This window comes from Episyrphus balteatus, chromosome 3 (genome assembly GCF_945859705.1).
Source record: "Episyrphus balteatus chromosome 3, idEpiBalt1.1, whole genome shotgun sequence".
Taxonomy (NCBI): domain Eukaryota; kingdom Metazoa; phylum Arthropoda; class Insecta; order Diptera; family Syrphidae; genus Episyrphus; species Episyrphus balteatus.
In genome coordinates this window covers 15,863,163-15,876,820 of record NC_079136.1, presented here as the reverse complement: position 1 = coordinate 15,876,820, position 13,658 = coordinate 15,863,163, and the positions used below count along the sequence as shown (strand labels likewise).

Genomic DNA, 13,658 nt, shown 5'->3' with positions numbered 1-13,658 from the left:
CACATTGCACAACATTACTTGTTAACCGTCGTTCTACCCAATAAACGTAAGAATACAGAAAGGATTTAATTACACTGGTCAACAAGGTTTTTGCCACAAGAACCAAAATATACTTTTCTAGTAGTTTTTGATGTGCTGAACTCGAGTCTGAAGTCAGAAAATTGTCATTGGCCTCCGTTTTTGAAATATTACCGTTATAAAATGCTAAAAAACGTCATTTTGGCTGTTTTCGAGGTTCTGTTTTAATGTGGGGTAATTCATTACAAACAAATTTGTAAAGGTGATTATAAGAACAGATATTCTTCTTTCAAAAACTGTTTAAATCTTTCCGATATCTCTTTTAATGCCCGAGATATTTAGAATTTAAGTAGCGGTCTTTGAATTATAAACAACACTGGCCAACCAAATCAAAATTTGTTTGCCACAAGAACCAAAATATACTTTTCTAGTAGTTTTCGGGGTGCTTAACTCGAATCCGCAATCAGAAAAATTCTGTTAGCCTTCGTTTTTGAAATATTACCGTTATAAAATGCAAAAAAAAGTTTTTTTATAACGGTTATATTTCAAGAACGAAGGCTAATAGATTTTTTCTGATTGCGGATTCGAGTTAAGCATCCCAAAAACTACTAGAAAAGTATATTTTGGTTCTTGTGGCAAAAATTCTGTGACCAGTGACTTAAACTTTAGATTAAATTTAGTTTCTCTTTAGCTTTTTAACTGAAACTTAAGATATCTCGAGCAATAAAAGAGATATCGGAAAGATTTAAACAGTTTTTGAAAGAAGAATATCTGTTCTTATAATCACCTTTACAAATTTGTTTGTAATAAATTACCCCACATTAAAACAGAACCTCGAAAACAGCCAAAATGACGTTTTTTAGCATTTTATAGCGGTAATATTTCAAAAACGGAGGCCAATCAAATTTTTCTGACTTCAGATTCGGATTCAGCACCCCAAAAACTACTAGAAAAGTATATTTTGGTTCTTGTGGCAAAAAAAAAGTTAAATTTTGTTGACCAGTGTTATTAATCTTTTTTATTTTCTCCATTCTAGTAGGCCTAGTCGCCTCAAATTAACTGACCTCCAGTGTGCCTAACAGCTGGGTAGTAGAGAACAATAGGGATACTATATTTAAAAGGCAGGAGGAAATGCATTTCCACACAGATAATGGAATGTAAAAATTTGCAACTTACCAACCACATCGAAAAGGAACCCAAAGCTGGACCAAAACCGATTACATTAGAGGAATACCGTAGGAGACATTAAAAGGTAGAAGAATTGCCAAAACCAAGAAGTAATCCTCCCAAGGTCCCATTTGGAGGATACGACAACAAGAAAAAAAGAGGAGGACACCAGGTCTGGGTCCGCCAGGAACTAGGTAGACTGTACCAGCTGGCGGGACTTTGCAGAGGAGAAGAAAAGAAACGCCTGCTACAAGAAGCTAAAACATTGAAAACTCAGGAATTCCTTAAGAGGAAGGAAAAAACTGAGAAAAAGAAGTTATCTTCAATTTAAAAAAAAAAATTATAATATGTTGTAAAAAAAAAATAAAAAAACAATAATAAATTAAAAAAAAAAATGTTTTTTTTTTATTGATACAATTGTAGTCTTAGGTCTATTTCTTCTGATAAATTTTTCTGGTTATTATCCTATAATGCTGTTTTCAATTGGTTTTATTTCAGGATTTACTCTATTTTTACAGATTTGCAGTTTATCATTTTCGATTTGTTTCACTCTATTTTTATTTTAAGTCGTTTTCAATTGTTTATTTATATCTAGTTGAGAATTCACTCTGTTTGTGTCAATTTTCATTTTATGGCTGAACAGTCTAGTTTAGACCTAGAAAGAATTCTTGATTTAAATAAACAATTGGAAAAAGAAAGGGAGTAGCAAGCACAAGAGATAACTAACTTCAACACTACGTTACTAGCTGAATTAAAATCACTAGTTGGTAGAGAAGTTTATGAGTTAAATTTTAACTCACTCAGTGTACAGTGGGGTCAATTCACTAGACTAGAAACCACTGACGCCATCCTAACAATATATATAGACTCAGTAAGGAACCAACGGAAAGAACGGGAAAGCCAAATCCTTGAGCTCAAAAAGGAAATAAAAACAATTGCCTTAACAAAACGCGAGCAAAATACAAGGTAAATCAGCAAGAGGCAGAAAGTATCAATAAACAAGCCGAAGAAACAATTTCTGGGCTTGATAAACAAATTTTTTCTTCTAGAAAAACAACGGAAATTAGAGGAACTAAAGGATAAAGAAACAAAATTTAACCTCGATGTTTTACAATAATTCATTTCAATTCAATTTCATAAATTTAATTCTAGTTTGGCTGAGTTAGCATTAGCAATGTCCACTATAAATTACAGTCTGAGATAGGAAATGTCACTATAGATTACAGTCTGAGATAGCAGTCGTCACCATAGATTACTGTCTGAGATAGCAGACGTCACTATAGATTATAGTCTGAGATAGCAGACGTCACTATAAACTACAGTCTGAGGTAGCAGACGTCACTAATTTTAGAACCTGGTATTCCAATTCTGGAACCTAGTACTTCTAAAAAATGAAGAAGCACCCAGTACACCAGGTTGGTACTAGCCTAACTCAAGCACGACTCGATTTGTACTGGATTTCATCTAAAGATGGAATCCATCGACTACCAGCCAGATTCCTATTGGTTGCTTTACAACACAGTGACTAATGTGGAGATTCCACTTAGAAAAGGTATAACCGAGATCGGCAGCGACAACTCCAACAAGCTATGTATTCCAACTGAGCTTGTGTCAAACATTAACGCTATGATAGAAATAAGTCCAGATGATACCAATATATGGATTACCGATTTAGAAAATTCAAAAGGTACATACATCAACGGAAAAAAAGTAGCCCATCAGCGTGTCTTGGATGTCAAGTTCGGGGATAATATTTGCTTCGGAATAGAAAAGGAGAATTTTGATCTCTCTATATGTCCGACATATCGAAGAAGATATTCAGATGAACCAAATCCTTGGAAAAGAAAACACTCGTATTACTCTTTTCCACCTTATTCAAAAGTTGTATTACCAAAGTAACGAAAAGTAGAGAATTATGAATATTTAATAAAAAAAAATACACATAATATGTTTTAATAAATGAATACAAAAACACACACACTCAAACACAGAAATAAAATAAAAACATAAACATTACTATAAGAAACCATCCATTTCAACAGTTTTCATACAAGTATCACAGCCCAGTACATCGTTATTTTCTTCTTTAGGGAAATATATCATAGACGAAATATGCCAAGACAGAGTCATAACTCACTCTTTAGAAGGAACATCTATCCTATAACTTACAGGTAATTGTTTCCTAAGGTCAAAAGATCTGACTATACGATCTAAAAACGAGAATTCAACTTATGTCTATAATTCATTTATTCCTGCTTTGAATATTTCCGAAGTTTACTTGAAAAATATTATCACATTGATTCCATGAAAAAACAAAACATTGTACAAGTAAGTCTACACAACGTAAACAAAACAATGCGCTTCTTGAAAGTGCATTGTGTAATGTGACACCTTCCAACTGCAAACTGCGATCGATTATGACACACACCGAAGTACGGCAGAGTCGTAACACTGATGGAAGATATTAAGTTGAATTTAGCTTTATACAATCCAAACCTAAACCTAAATCTAGAAGCAAAAGGGCATTAGTGAATATTGTCGGAATAGTTAGCAAAACTTTATTCGAAACACTGGATGAAGATTATGCTAAGTTTCACAACAAACAAATAGAAAAACTGAGATACAATGAAAATTACCTTTTAGAACTCGATTATCCACTGAGGAAGTTGGGTTTGCGACTAAAATGACACGATAAGTTGCGAAACCCCTATTATAACATTTAATAGTTACTTATAACATTTTGGCGCAAGGATTGAAATAATTTAAGATTGAAAAATCAATTATATTGCTATAAAACCACCAAGGTCTTTTAATCCATATTTGGAATAGCTACGGGTTTCCTTTTTAGATAAATAAAAGATATAACATCTTAAAAGGCGATAGGTGGAAAAAGTAGTAAAGAGGAAACATGCTTTTAAAACATTGAATGTAAGCAGTAGGGCTATGAGGCTTCTCCGACAGGAAGTGAGGTCATCAAGAGGTCAATTCACAAAGTCATAAAAATATCAGACATCAATGTGCCTCCTCGACGTAAAATTTTCTAATATGAGATGACCCAAAGTCTGATGTACATACATTGTACAGGTTTTGAAGATACTGGTGAATAATGTCAAATCTTTGTACCCAGTTGATATACCATGAAGAAGCACCACTTGCAACATACAGCATCGTCATAAATGCGAATCCTACCACAATAATTCTACCAATTTCCATTGACGAGGTTCCTGAGGAGCAGCATAACCCTAACACCATCAAATTGCAAATTTTCAATGATGGCAATGGCGGGAGTATGTTCAATTATCTTAGGTAGAGAACTAAAATAACTAATAAATAGCGAAGCTAGGTCACGTCGATCCCTTTCAAACATAATCGTAAGGACTTTGAGATTTTGGAAAATACCTAGAAGAATTAAAAAAGAACTAGGTCAAAAAATACTTTTCCGAAGGCCCAACCCCGCCAATTAAATATACACCGACACTAAAGACTGCTGGACAAAAACTGTTATGTTAGATAAATACAGCAGCGGATGAGATTGCGACTATCTACAGTTCTTAGAACAAATAAACATTGGTATGATATGGCAAACATTTGGACGTCGCTCCCACGTTGTTTAGACAAACATAAATAAAGAATATAAACAATAAAATGTAATGCGGAACTTGCAAGCAATCAAATTTGCAAGTTCCGCAAAATAAGAAAAATTCAGTGTTCATAAGTAATTATAGGGTAATCTTGAATTTCTTAACTTGTAAGATTGTAGAAATATAAAGTTAAACGAAGAATAAAGACACTTAGAATATTACAGTTCACTAGACTAATTGAGTTATTCACACACGTCGTAGGTCACTTAACTCTTTGATTCTTCAATTCTTCATCGATTACAAAGATCTTGATGTTTCACCTAGACTTTTTGGAAATCTATACAACTAACTTCATAATCAAAGTGTTTCACTGTGAGTATACATCAGTTATAGTGCAACACTGTGATCTGGTCATCTTTAAAAAAAAACAACATTTCAAAAGATGCTTCGAAAAACATTGGTTACTTATTTAACTTTAAAGAAGACTTTCAGTTTACCCTGGACAATCCGGAAGCATAATTTCCCGAACAAACACAATCAATAATATCACAACAAATAATTATCTTTTAAGGTAAAAGGAAACAAAAAAAAATTTTAGTTATACACGCAGTTTCGCAGTTTTTCTGAGGATAAGCCTTTTAAAAAATCACACTCTATAAACAATTGCAGAGCTTACGGAAATCAAGCTCCCTCGTACAGAAGGGGATAGTAGAAGAAATCCATTTAAAAATAATGTCCGTCACTACAAAACCAATTACAATCCTTTAATATCAAGAAAGGCAACAATACCAAAAACAAGATCTAAGGCAAACAAGGAAGGAACAGCAGAAAAGAAATTAAAATCAAAACGAAACCGAGTCCGTGGAGGAAAACACTCACTACAGACAATGACAAAACACGATACTAATCAACAAGATGAAAGCACTAAAGAACCAGCATTATTGGAAAAACAACCAAAACAGTAGTTAGTAACAACAATGTCCAAAAACAATTAAACATGCCAATAATTCCAGAATCAGTGGCAACAGCCGCAACCATCATCACCATCCTTTACAACCCATACAAAATTAACAAATATTTTAAAAAATTATGTACACAAACATAAACAAAATAATATTATTACAAATGTATAAATGTTATTAAAATAATTTGCGCATAAAAACAAACATTTTTCTAAATTGAACAAGAACTTAAGTGACCCCTATCTGGACTTAAAATTTCGTCCAACAGTTTTCCAAGAATGCTTACAATATAGCGTGGTGAGCAAGCATATACCAACAATAGGACCACACTTTCATACCACCACCAATAGCTGTCGACTCCCAAAAAGCGAATTTTCTGCACTTCTGAGACCGATTTGGAGGAATAATTTAACATCTAAAAATATTATGTTAGGATTTGAATCCACAGGGATATATCCATTTAATCCAGAAAATTCAATACAAGAATAATGCCCAAAACCGAAAAAAAAGTAAATTAAAATATATAAGGAATAAGTATTTACTGTCACTCTAATTAATGATAGGATAGGTACTCACTTAAGGGCCAAAATGCTAACCTTAAGTGGATACGTTGGTAATCACAGCTCACGAATCATACACAACAAGTCTTAACACATCATTCATCCTACAAGCCACAACTCAATTTAAGTAGCATAATACCTAAATTCACCAAGGAACCATTAACCCAATATGCAAGCGCACTAAATGTCTTTCACTAACCAGCAAGTGAGAAAGTTAGAACAATCAGTACAAAAACCATTTAAACAATCAGTACAAAAACCATCCTATGGCGAAATCATCCAACAGAAGAATTGCAAACATATCAGGTCAAAACAGTCATAATACGGTACAACATCATCTCCATACTTGGCCACAAAGTGTATACAAGGGTTGGCTTCAGAAAGTGCAAACAAATATCCTCTTGGGGCAAACGTCCTAAGTACAAATTTTTGATGATGATGTAATGGCAGGGTCCGATAGTTAATCACAAAGCTTAGAGATGCGAGAGCAGTTAAACTTATTATTGAAAACCACTAGCTTAACTTTGCGAAAATGGAGTGCCAACGATCAAAATCTTTTGAGAAATATGCTCACTGAAGACTTAGCTTTACAGTTGGACCTGGATATTGATAATGTCACACCTGTGACAATGCAACAAACCAACAATCAACTACAAGAAATGATAGAACATAAACACACACACGCGTCTAAAGAAAAGATCCAAAATACTATTTCCGCAAGCGGAATAGAATTTCACTTTATTCCTCCAAGAGCACCTCATTTTGGAGGGTTATGGGAGGCGGCCGTGAAGTCAGCAAAACATTTTCTATATCGCTGTCTTGGTGGAAACTCATTGACACTATGAGGAACTTGAAACAATCATAATTGTAATCGAAGAAGTTATGAACTCCAGACCTATCACTTCTATGTCAGACAATCCCAATGATTTGATGGCTCTCACTCCAGGTCATTTCATCGTAGGGGAACCATTGACCAATCCAATTGATCCAATTGCAAACACACTGGAAGTTAATCCCTCAAAACTATTTAATGTCATTTCAAATATAAAAAAAGAATTTTGGAAAAGATGGCACGTTGAATACCTCAATGAACTTCAACAAAGGCATAAAGGGCAGCGCAAACATGAAAATTTGCTTCCTGGAATCTTAGTCATCATCAAAGAAGACAATTGCCCTATCATGAAATGGCCATTAGGAAGAGTTATACAAATCTTTCCTGGGCAGATAAAGTGGTAAGAGTAGCTGAAATCCAGAAATCCGCACTTTAACCCGAAAGATCTTAATCGTCACCTTGTACGCTTTTTTATATTTTAAGGGAAGAGGAGTATTGTGCCCTTAAATTAAAGACCACTCACAATTCTCAAGAATCGCTTCCAAGACACATGACATAGTTCTATACCCTATGACTTAATGTTTAATTTTACACTTTCAAAGGAAAGACAACCGAACTATTATCAACCAAATAACAAAACAACGACATAGGATCATATTGCGAACATGAGATTTGCATTTTGGTGTGAAAGACCACAAACGAAGATTCTCATGAAAGGTCTCAAATTGTTTATGCTAGCATCATATTTCATTTGTCTAGGAATTGATTTGTCTCTGTTCGATAGTTGCGTTTACGGAATATAGAGTGATGTCGCTTGGATGCGACTTCTTAAAAGATACTTTGCTACACACACTTTGGAGCTCAGAATCTCACCACTATCTAGACTGATTTCAAGTTAAAGAAATAAGACAATATTTTCCTACGTATCGGCAAAGTAAACATATTGAGCCTTAATGCCACTTAAATAAATAGCCGACAATAAAGAGTGTGTGACTATCAGAGTTACAAAAAAAAAAAAACAGACCTTCTGAATGCAATAAAAAACATAATTTATCACCAGTCATAGTACGAGAACTTGAGCATTAAAATAAATTAACAAAATATTTATTGATTTCGAATTCCATTTCAAAGACAAAAAAAATAAACTCTAGTCAGCAGCACATAAATTTCAATTGATCTTCAGCCGCAAGAATATATCGAATTTTTATTATATGAGGAGTAAATAAACAAAAGGCAGTATTTCAACCTAAACAAAATATTCATAAATTGCAACAAAAAAAATTTGCCAAATATGCACGGTTTTTATGAAATTCAGTTTTTAAACGGTAATTTTATATAAGAAATAAGGGGTTTTGCAGTTTTCCTAAACAAATGGAAAACATGAAAAGTGGAAACACGACCATTTGTTTATTCAATCCTCATATACCTATGTATATAAAATATCTTGTATTTATTTAATTTATAAAGTTCATTGTCCGATTTCCTTGATATTCTCATGTTGCCAACAATAAAGTAACTACATATGTATATTACACACATTTGGTGTCCAATGAAAATTAAAGCCAACATTGAATTCAAATAAATAACTGACACCTTATTTTTTTGTTAAATAAGCATCAACGATGTCGTTGACTTGTGGTTTCACATCGTAAGCAATTCCATGGAATTTGCTTCGATGATGTCGTTGACGGGTTTTATTTTAAATTCGTATATAATTGCTGAGCCTTGCAATAAAATATTATTTAGGTATGGCAATAGCACTATCTATAAATATGTCAGCGAAATGCATAAAGAATGAGTGCGATAAAAAATCAAACAAGTTTTGTTTTTTTTTTTTTTGTCAGCATAAAAAAGGTACGTACTAGCAAAGATAATAGAATACAAAAGAAGACTGGAAACTATCACTAATTTGATAAATAAAAATCAGAGTTAACAAATAATGTTCATGAAAAATAAATTAATGATGAAGTTAGTGTTTAAACAAATAGATTGGAATTAAGCTAATATCAGACGATTTATGTATACACAAATAAAGTTTGTATTTTTGTTTTAAAAAACCGTGCAAATCATTTGACCGAAAAATTTGATGAACATTGATGCCATCAAAAAACGATTTGTGTATCATTTGTATATTTTATACACAGATACAAATGACATTTTTGTTTGAATTTATTAGGAAATATTTAATGGTATACACAAATGAAATATGTGTATATTCACAAATCGTCTGATAGTAACTTTAGAATATTGCTCTTTTGGAAATTATAATTTAAATTTGCCTATTTGAATTTGTCTTACTACCTGAGTTCATGATTAATATACATTTTTTTTTTGCCATAATGACACATACTTGTCTTTTAAAAAATTACAAAAATTGTAATAATTTCATTTATGATTTTGATTTCTCAAAAAAATTTTATCATTTATCATAAATTTAAATAAAATCTGTAGTGTTTGTGGGAAAGGGAATTTAATACTTGATCTAATATATTTTTTGGGCATTTTTTTGTGTAACATATTCTAAAAATAAAATCAATATCATGATTTTAATTATTTTCTCTGATAACTTTAAAAGTTTGTTTTGAATGTTTGTATAGTCTTTTTAATATGTTGATTAGAAAAACTAATTTAATTTTTTGAGTAAGAATGTATCTCTTCAAACACTACAGATTAATACATACTAAATATTTATAATTAATAACTATTTTAGTACTTATTTATATATGTGTTGGCTTATAATTATAATTAGAACTTACGATCTTTTATTTAATGTAAGAATGAGTTTATATGTATTTTATCCATATTCTGCAGATTTTGTGTGAGCTTGATTTTTATATGTAATTTTACCTGAAATAAAGGAAAATTAATTATTCACAGAAAATTAATTTAAAAACATTTAGTCGTAATATATATATTTTTTTTTAAATTTTGGAATTTTTATGTTCCCACATACCATATTTTATTAGCACACCATACATTTTAAAAGGGTTTTCCTTATATTTTACTCGTTGGATTGACAAAATATTCACCTTCTTGTAAAAAGGATTATTTTAATGGAGATCGAATCGGGATAGATTCAGCATTTAAAAATACCTTGTCAAATGACTAAATTGAATCAATATAAACTTTCCTTTTTTATTCTTGCACTTTAAATGCGATTGAAAAATAAAGCCAACAGGGTGATTTTGAATCTGCTATACATAGGGTGAAATTCTGCATCCATAGCAATCATAAAAACTGAAGAGTTATTCTCTTTTATAGACCAACAGGCTATTAAAGTTAAAAACTAGTGTTAACTAGTGTCATGTGAGTTTCTTTAAATTAGGCTCACTTTAGCTTTGCGCTAGTACCATTTATATACCTGAGAAAAGTTTCAACATCTTAGAAACATATTTACCCAAAAAAAGTGATACTACTTACATACATGATGGCCCATAAAATCTTCAACTAAAATTTCTCGAAATTTGAAACTATTAGCCTTATTTGATATACTAAACATTCGGAAAAGAAAAAGGACAAAGAGAAAACCCAATTCAGCACATATGTTCGACAGAAAATATGAAAAAAAAAACTTACCGGAACATGTGTGGCTTTGATGTTTTCCCATATTGGTCTCATTTTCAGCCCTGTGTACAGATGATGACCACTTTGAGTTTTTTTTTTCCTGAAAAGAAACAATAGAAAACAGTTTTGTTAGTAAAAGGCTACAATACATGTGTTCAATTAAGGAGAAATTTTTTTAGCATATGCTAACATTCTTTTTTATTTTTTTGGGTATGTGCTCTCATAAATAATTCCTTTTCAGTTTAAGATAAGTAAATAAATGTACTTCGGTTTCAATATCTTAGTTTAAAAATGGAACATACTCATGTCTTCGGCATATTGTTTTATATAAACTTTTTTTAAATTGAAATTCAAAATTGATTTGAATTTTCAGGGATACAAGATTTATTATAAATTGCTTTGCAACAAAAACGGCAATGTTTTATGGTTTTCTAGACAGAGGGCTTTAGAATACATTCTCATAAGTTATATATATAAATCTCTTGGGAGAAAATAAGTACAGATTACACAAGTCAAATGGTCTAAGTGCGATGGATGTACACAAAACGATGGTAAGGCTTAATTTTACTTTGCAACATCTTGAAAGACACTAAAAAAGTATAAGGACTTAAATAAATCTGTATTAAATGAGTAATTAGAACCCTGACCTAATGCAGCAAAGGTTGTTAAACGTAATCTAACTCCATTGCATCTAGTGACTAAAAAAACAGCTGCCAAAAAAGCCATTTTGAGATTTGGCAGGTAAGGAACTAGAAAAAGATCTTCTTTCCAGAACAATAAAACAATAAAAAAGAGTCTTGTACGCAGATCGAGCTATATTATAGCTCGCATATATAAAATAAAATTACCAAAATTTAAAATAAATTCAATAACTTCATCCGAGTTGTAAGTAGCTCCAGCTAAAAATTAACATTTTTGTTTACAATTGAACATTTTTATTATTTAAAACTTAGCACACGGAAAAAAACTGAAGAAAAATGGAGAAAAAAATTCAGCTATTAACGCGATTTGTGTACATGGCTTTAAGCAAAACACCATCGAATGTTAGCTAGACAGATCGATAGACGAGCCAAGGTACTGGTGTGAGTACATTTGGACCTAGAATAAAACTATGCTCTATGCCAATGGGTCATTCCTCTATATCTTTCTGAATGAGGTTAATACCATTCAGACTTAGGATGGCTTAAGTATTTTATCATATATTGTAAGCTCTTTTGATGTTAGATTTTTATAAGATTGGAAAGAAAGATTTTTTAACAAGAGCACCAAGACATTATTTTAAAAAGTCATGTTCCTTTGGAGGTGTTAAACTATTCATGGGTATATTAAGAAGCCGAATAAACTATCGGCAAATAAAAAGTTTGAAGTGTGCGGGGCTCTTCTGTTTAGAAGATATTGGTATCCAAATCCCAATGCATACTGGTAAAAAAAAATTTTAATCAGTGGACATTAGGGTTTGGATACCAATATCTTCTTAACGGTTAAGCCAATCGATTTCTACCAAAGACCTTTTTTGTATATTTTTTTTAGAGCTGTTTTCGACAAGAATATGTCTTGCCCGTTTGATTATTATAATTTTTTAGTTTGCTACAAAATTAAGAACAAAACTAACGAATTTTTGATGATTTTCTCAAACTTTGGACCTCGTATATGTTTTAAACGGTTAGATACACGAAAAATTGTATAAGCCCTGCTTTGTAGAGCATTCAATGTCCTAAAAGAATATGTAAAGAAATTTGCTAAAAAGTCGATTTAAAAAAATATATACCTATTTTTTTAAATATTAGATTGATCTAAAAATGGAAAACTTCCAAGCGGAGGATCTTCCTAATAATATTAAGAGCTCATATTTGGTGAGAATATTCAAGGGGTGTCTAGGTATAACAATCGATTTTCTTATGTACGAGTGAAATTAAATCGCATTGATTTTGTTGAAAGTGCATTTAGTTGAAAATCGTTTTGCCACCTCGAAAGCACGGGATTATTAATTATGTTCAAATGATAATAATTTAAATAATGGTTTTTATTTGTCTTAAACTTACCTATAAAGCCGTTTCCCATTGGTAACTTTTAATTTCTTTGAAGTCTTCATTATCGAATCACTAGCATCTTGTTTCTTGTAATTTCATCTTGAATTCACTTTCATGTTTTAGAACCGTGTCGGTGCCATATAAATTTAGATGGTGATAACTTCTTTTCCTTTTGTCTGAATCTTTGAGCCACATCAACCACATCCAATTCGTACTATTACATCGAATATAATAAAATGAATACATGAAAATTTGAAATCCAACCGAGATATCAATTCCATGGAATTATTCTAGACTATGTATGCAAATTTAAATGAAATTCCAGCCCAATGACCCATAAGAATTGCTGAGTTTGCAATTTATGTGGTTTGAACAATATTCTTCAATATTGTTTTTTTTTTTCGAATAATTGCAGTATTGCAATTTAATTTTCAAGACACTAGGCAACAGAAACGATTTTTTTTTTGTTATCACCAAGTGAAATGCAAATTAAAGAACACAGCTATGGGACTCAAATAAATATTTAAGTTTCTTGTATGAAATGTGAATAATCAGAGAACATGATTTGTTTGAGCCAATGAAAATTTCATTATTTGAATTTTAATTATAATTAGAAGCAGAAATGCAACCTCACTCTTTGAACACAAAACACAAAATAAAATTAAATTATTAACAGTTAAATATTGCAATTAAAAATACACACAAGAACTAGCAACATGTTGAAGCAACAAATCAACAAGTGGTGAAATGTCAAACAAGCTGAATGGCTGACAGCTTAATTTTACTCACGTTCTACATGGGTAAAAAAAATTGGTATTATATTACCCGTTTATAAGGCGATTTGAATTTGTTGGTCCGATCCGACTCGGGGAGCTGAATCGAATCTAAAACGTGTATGTATAGGTATATACGAATTAATGACTCGAGATATCAGTGCTGATTGA

At 31.7% G+C, this 13,658-nt stretch overlaps 1 long non-coding RNA gene across 2 annotated transcripts; it reads right to left on the bottom strand.

The window, feature by feature from the left end:
* Positions 1–1,029: 1,029 nt before the first annotated feature.
* LOC129913242 (uncharacterized) lies at positions 1,030–13,466 on the bottom strand. 2 transcript variants are annotated; one of them, XR_008772017.1, is made up of 6 exons: positions 12,727–13,466; positions 10,697–10,784; positions 10,541–10,611; positions 10,214–10,481; positions 10,074–10,152; positions 1,030–9,967 (listed from the first exon to the last, which is right to left on the bottom strand). It is a non-coding gene; the product is annotated as an uncharacterized LOC129913242 (long non-coding RNA). The 2 variants fall into 2 exon arrangements; XR_008772016.1 differs by having other exon boundaries at positions 10,074–10,481.
* Positions 13,467–13,658: the final 192 nt, after the last annotated feature.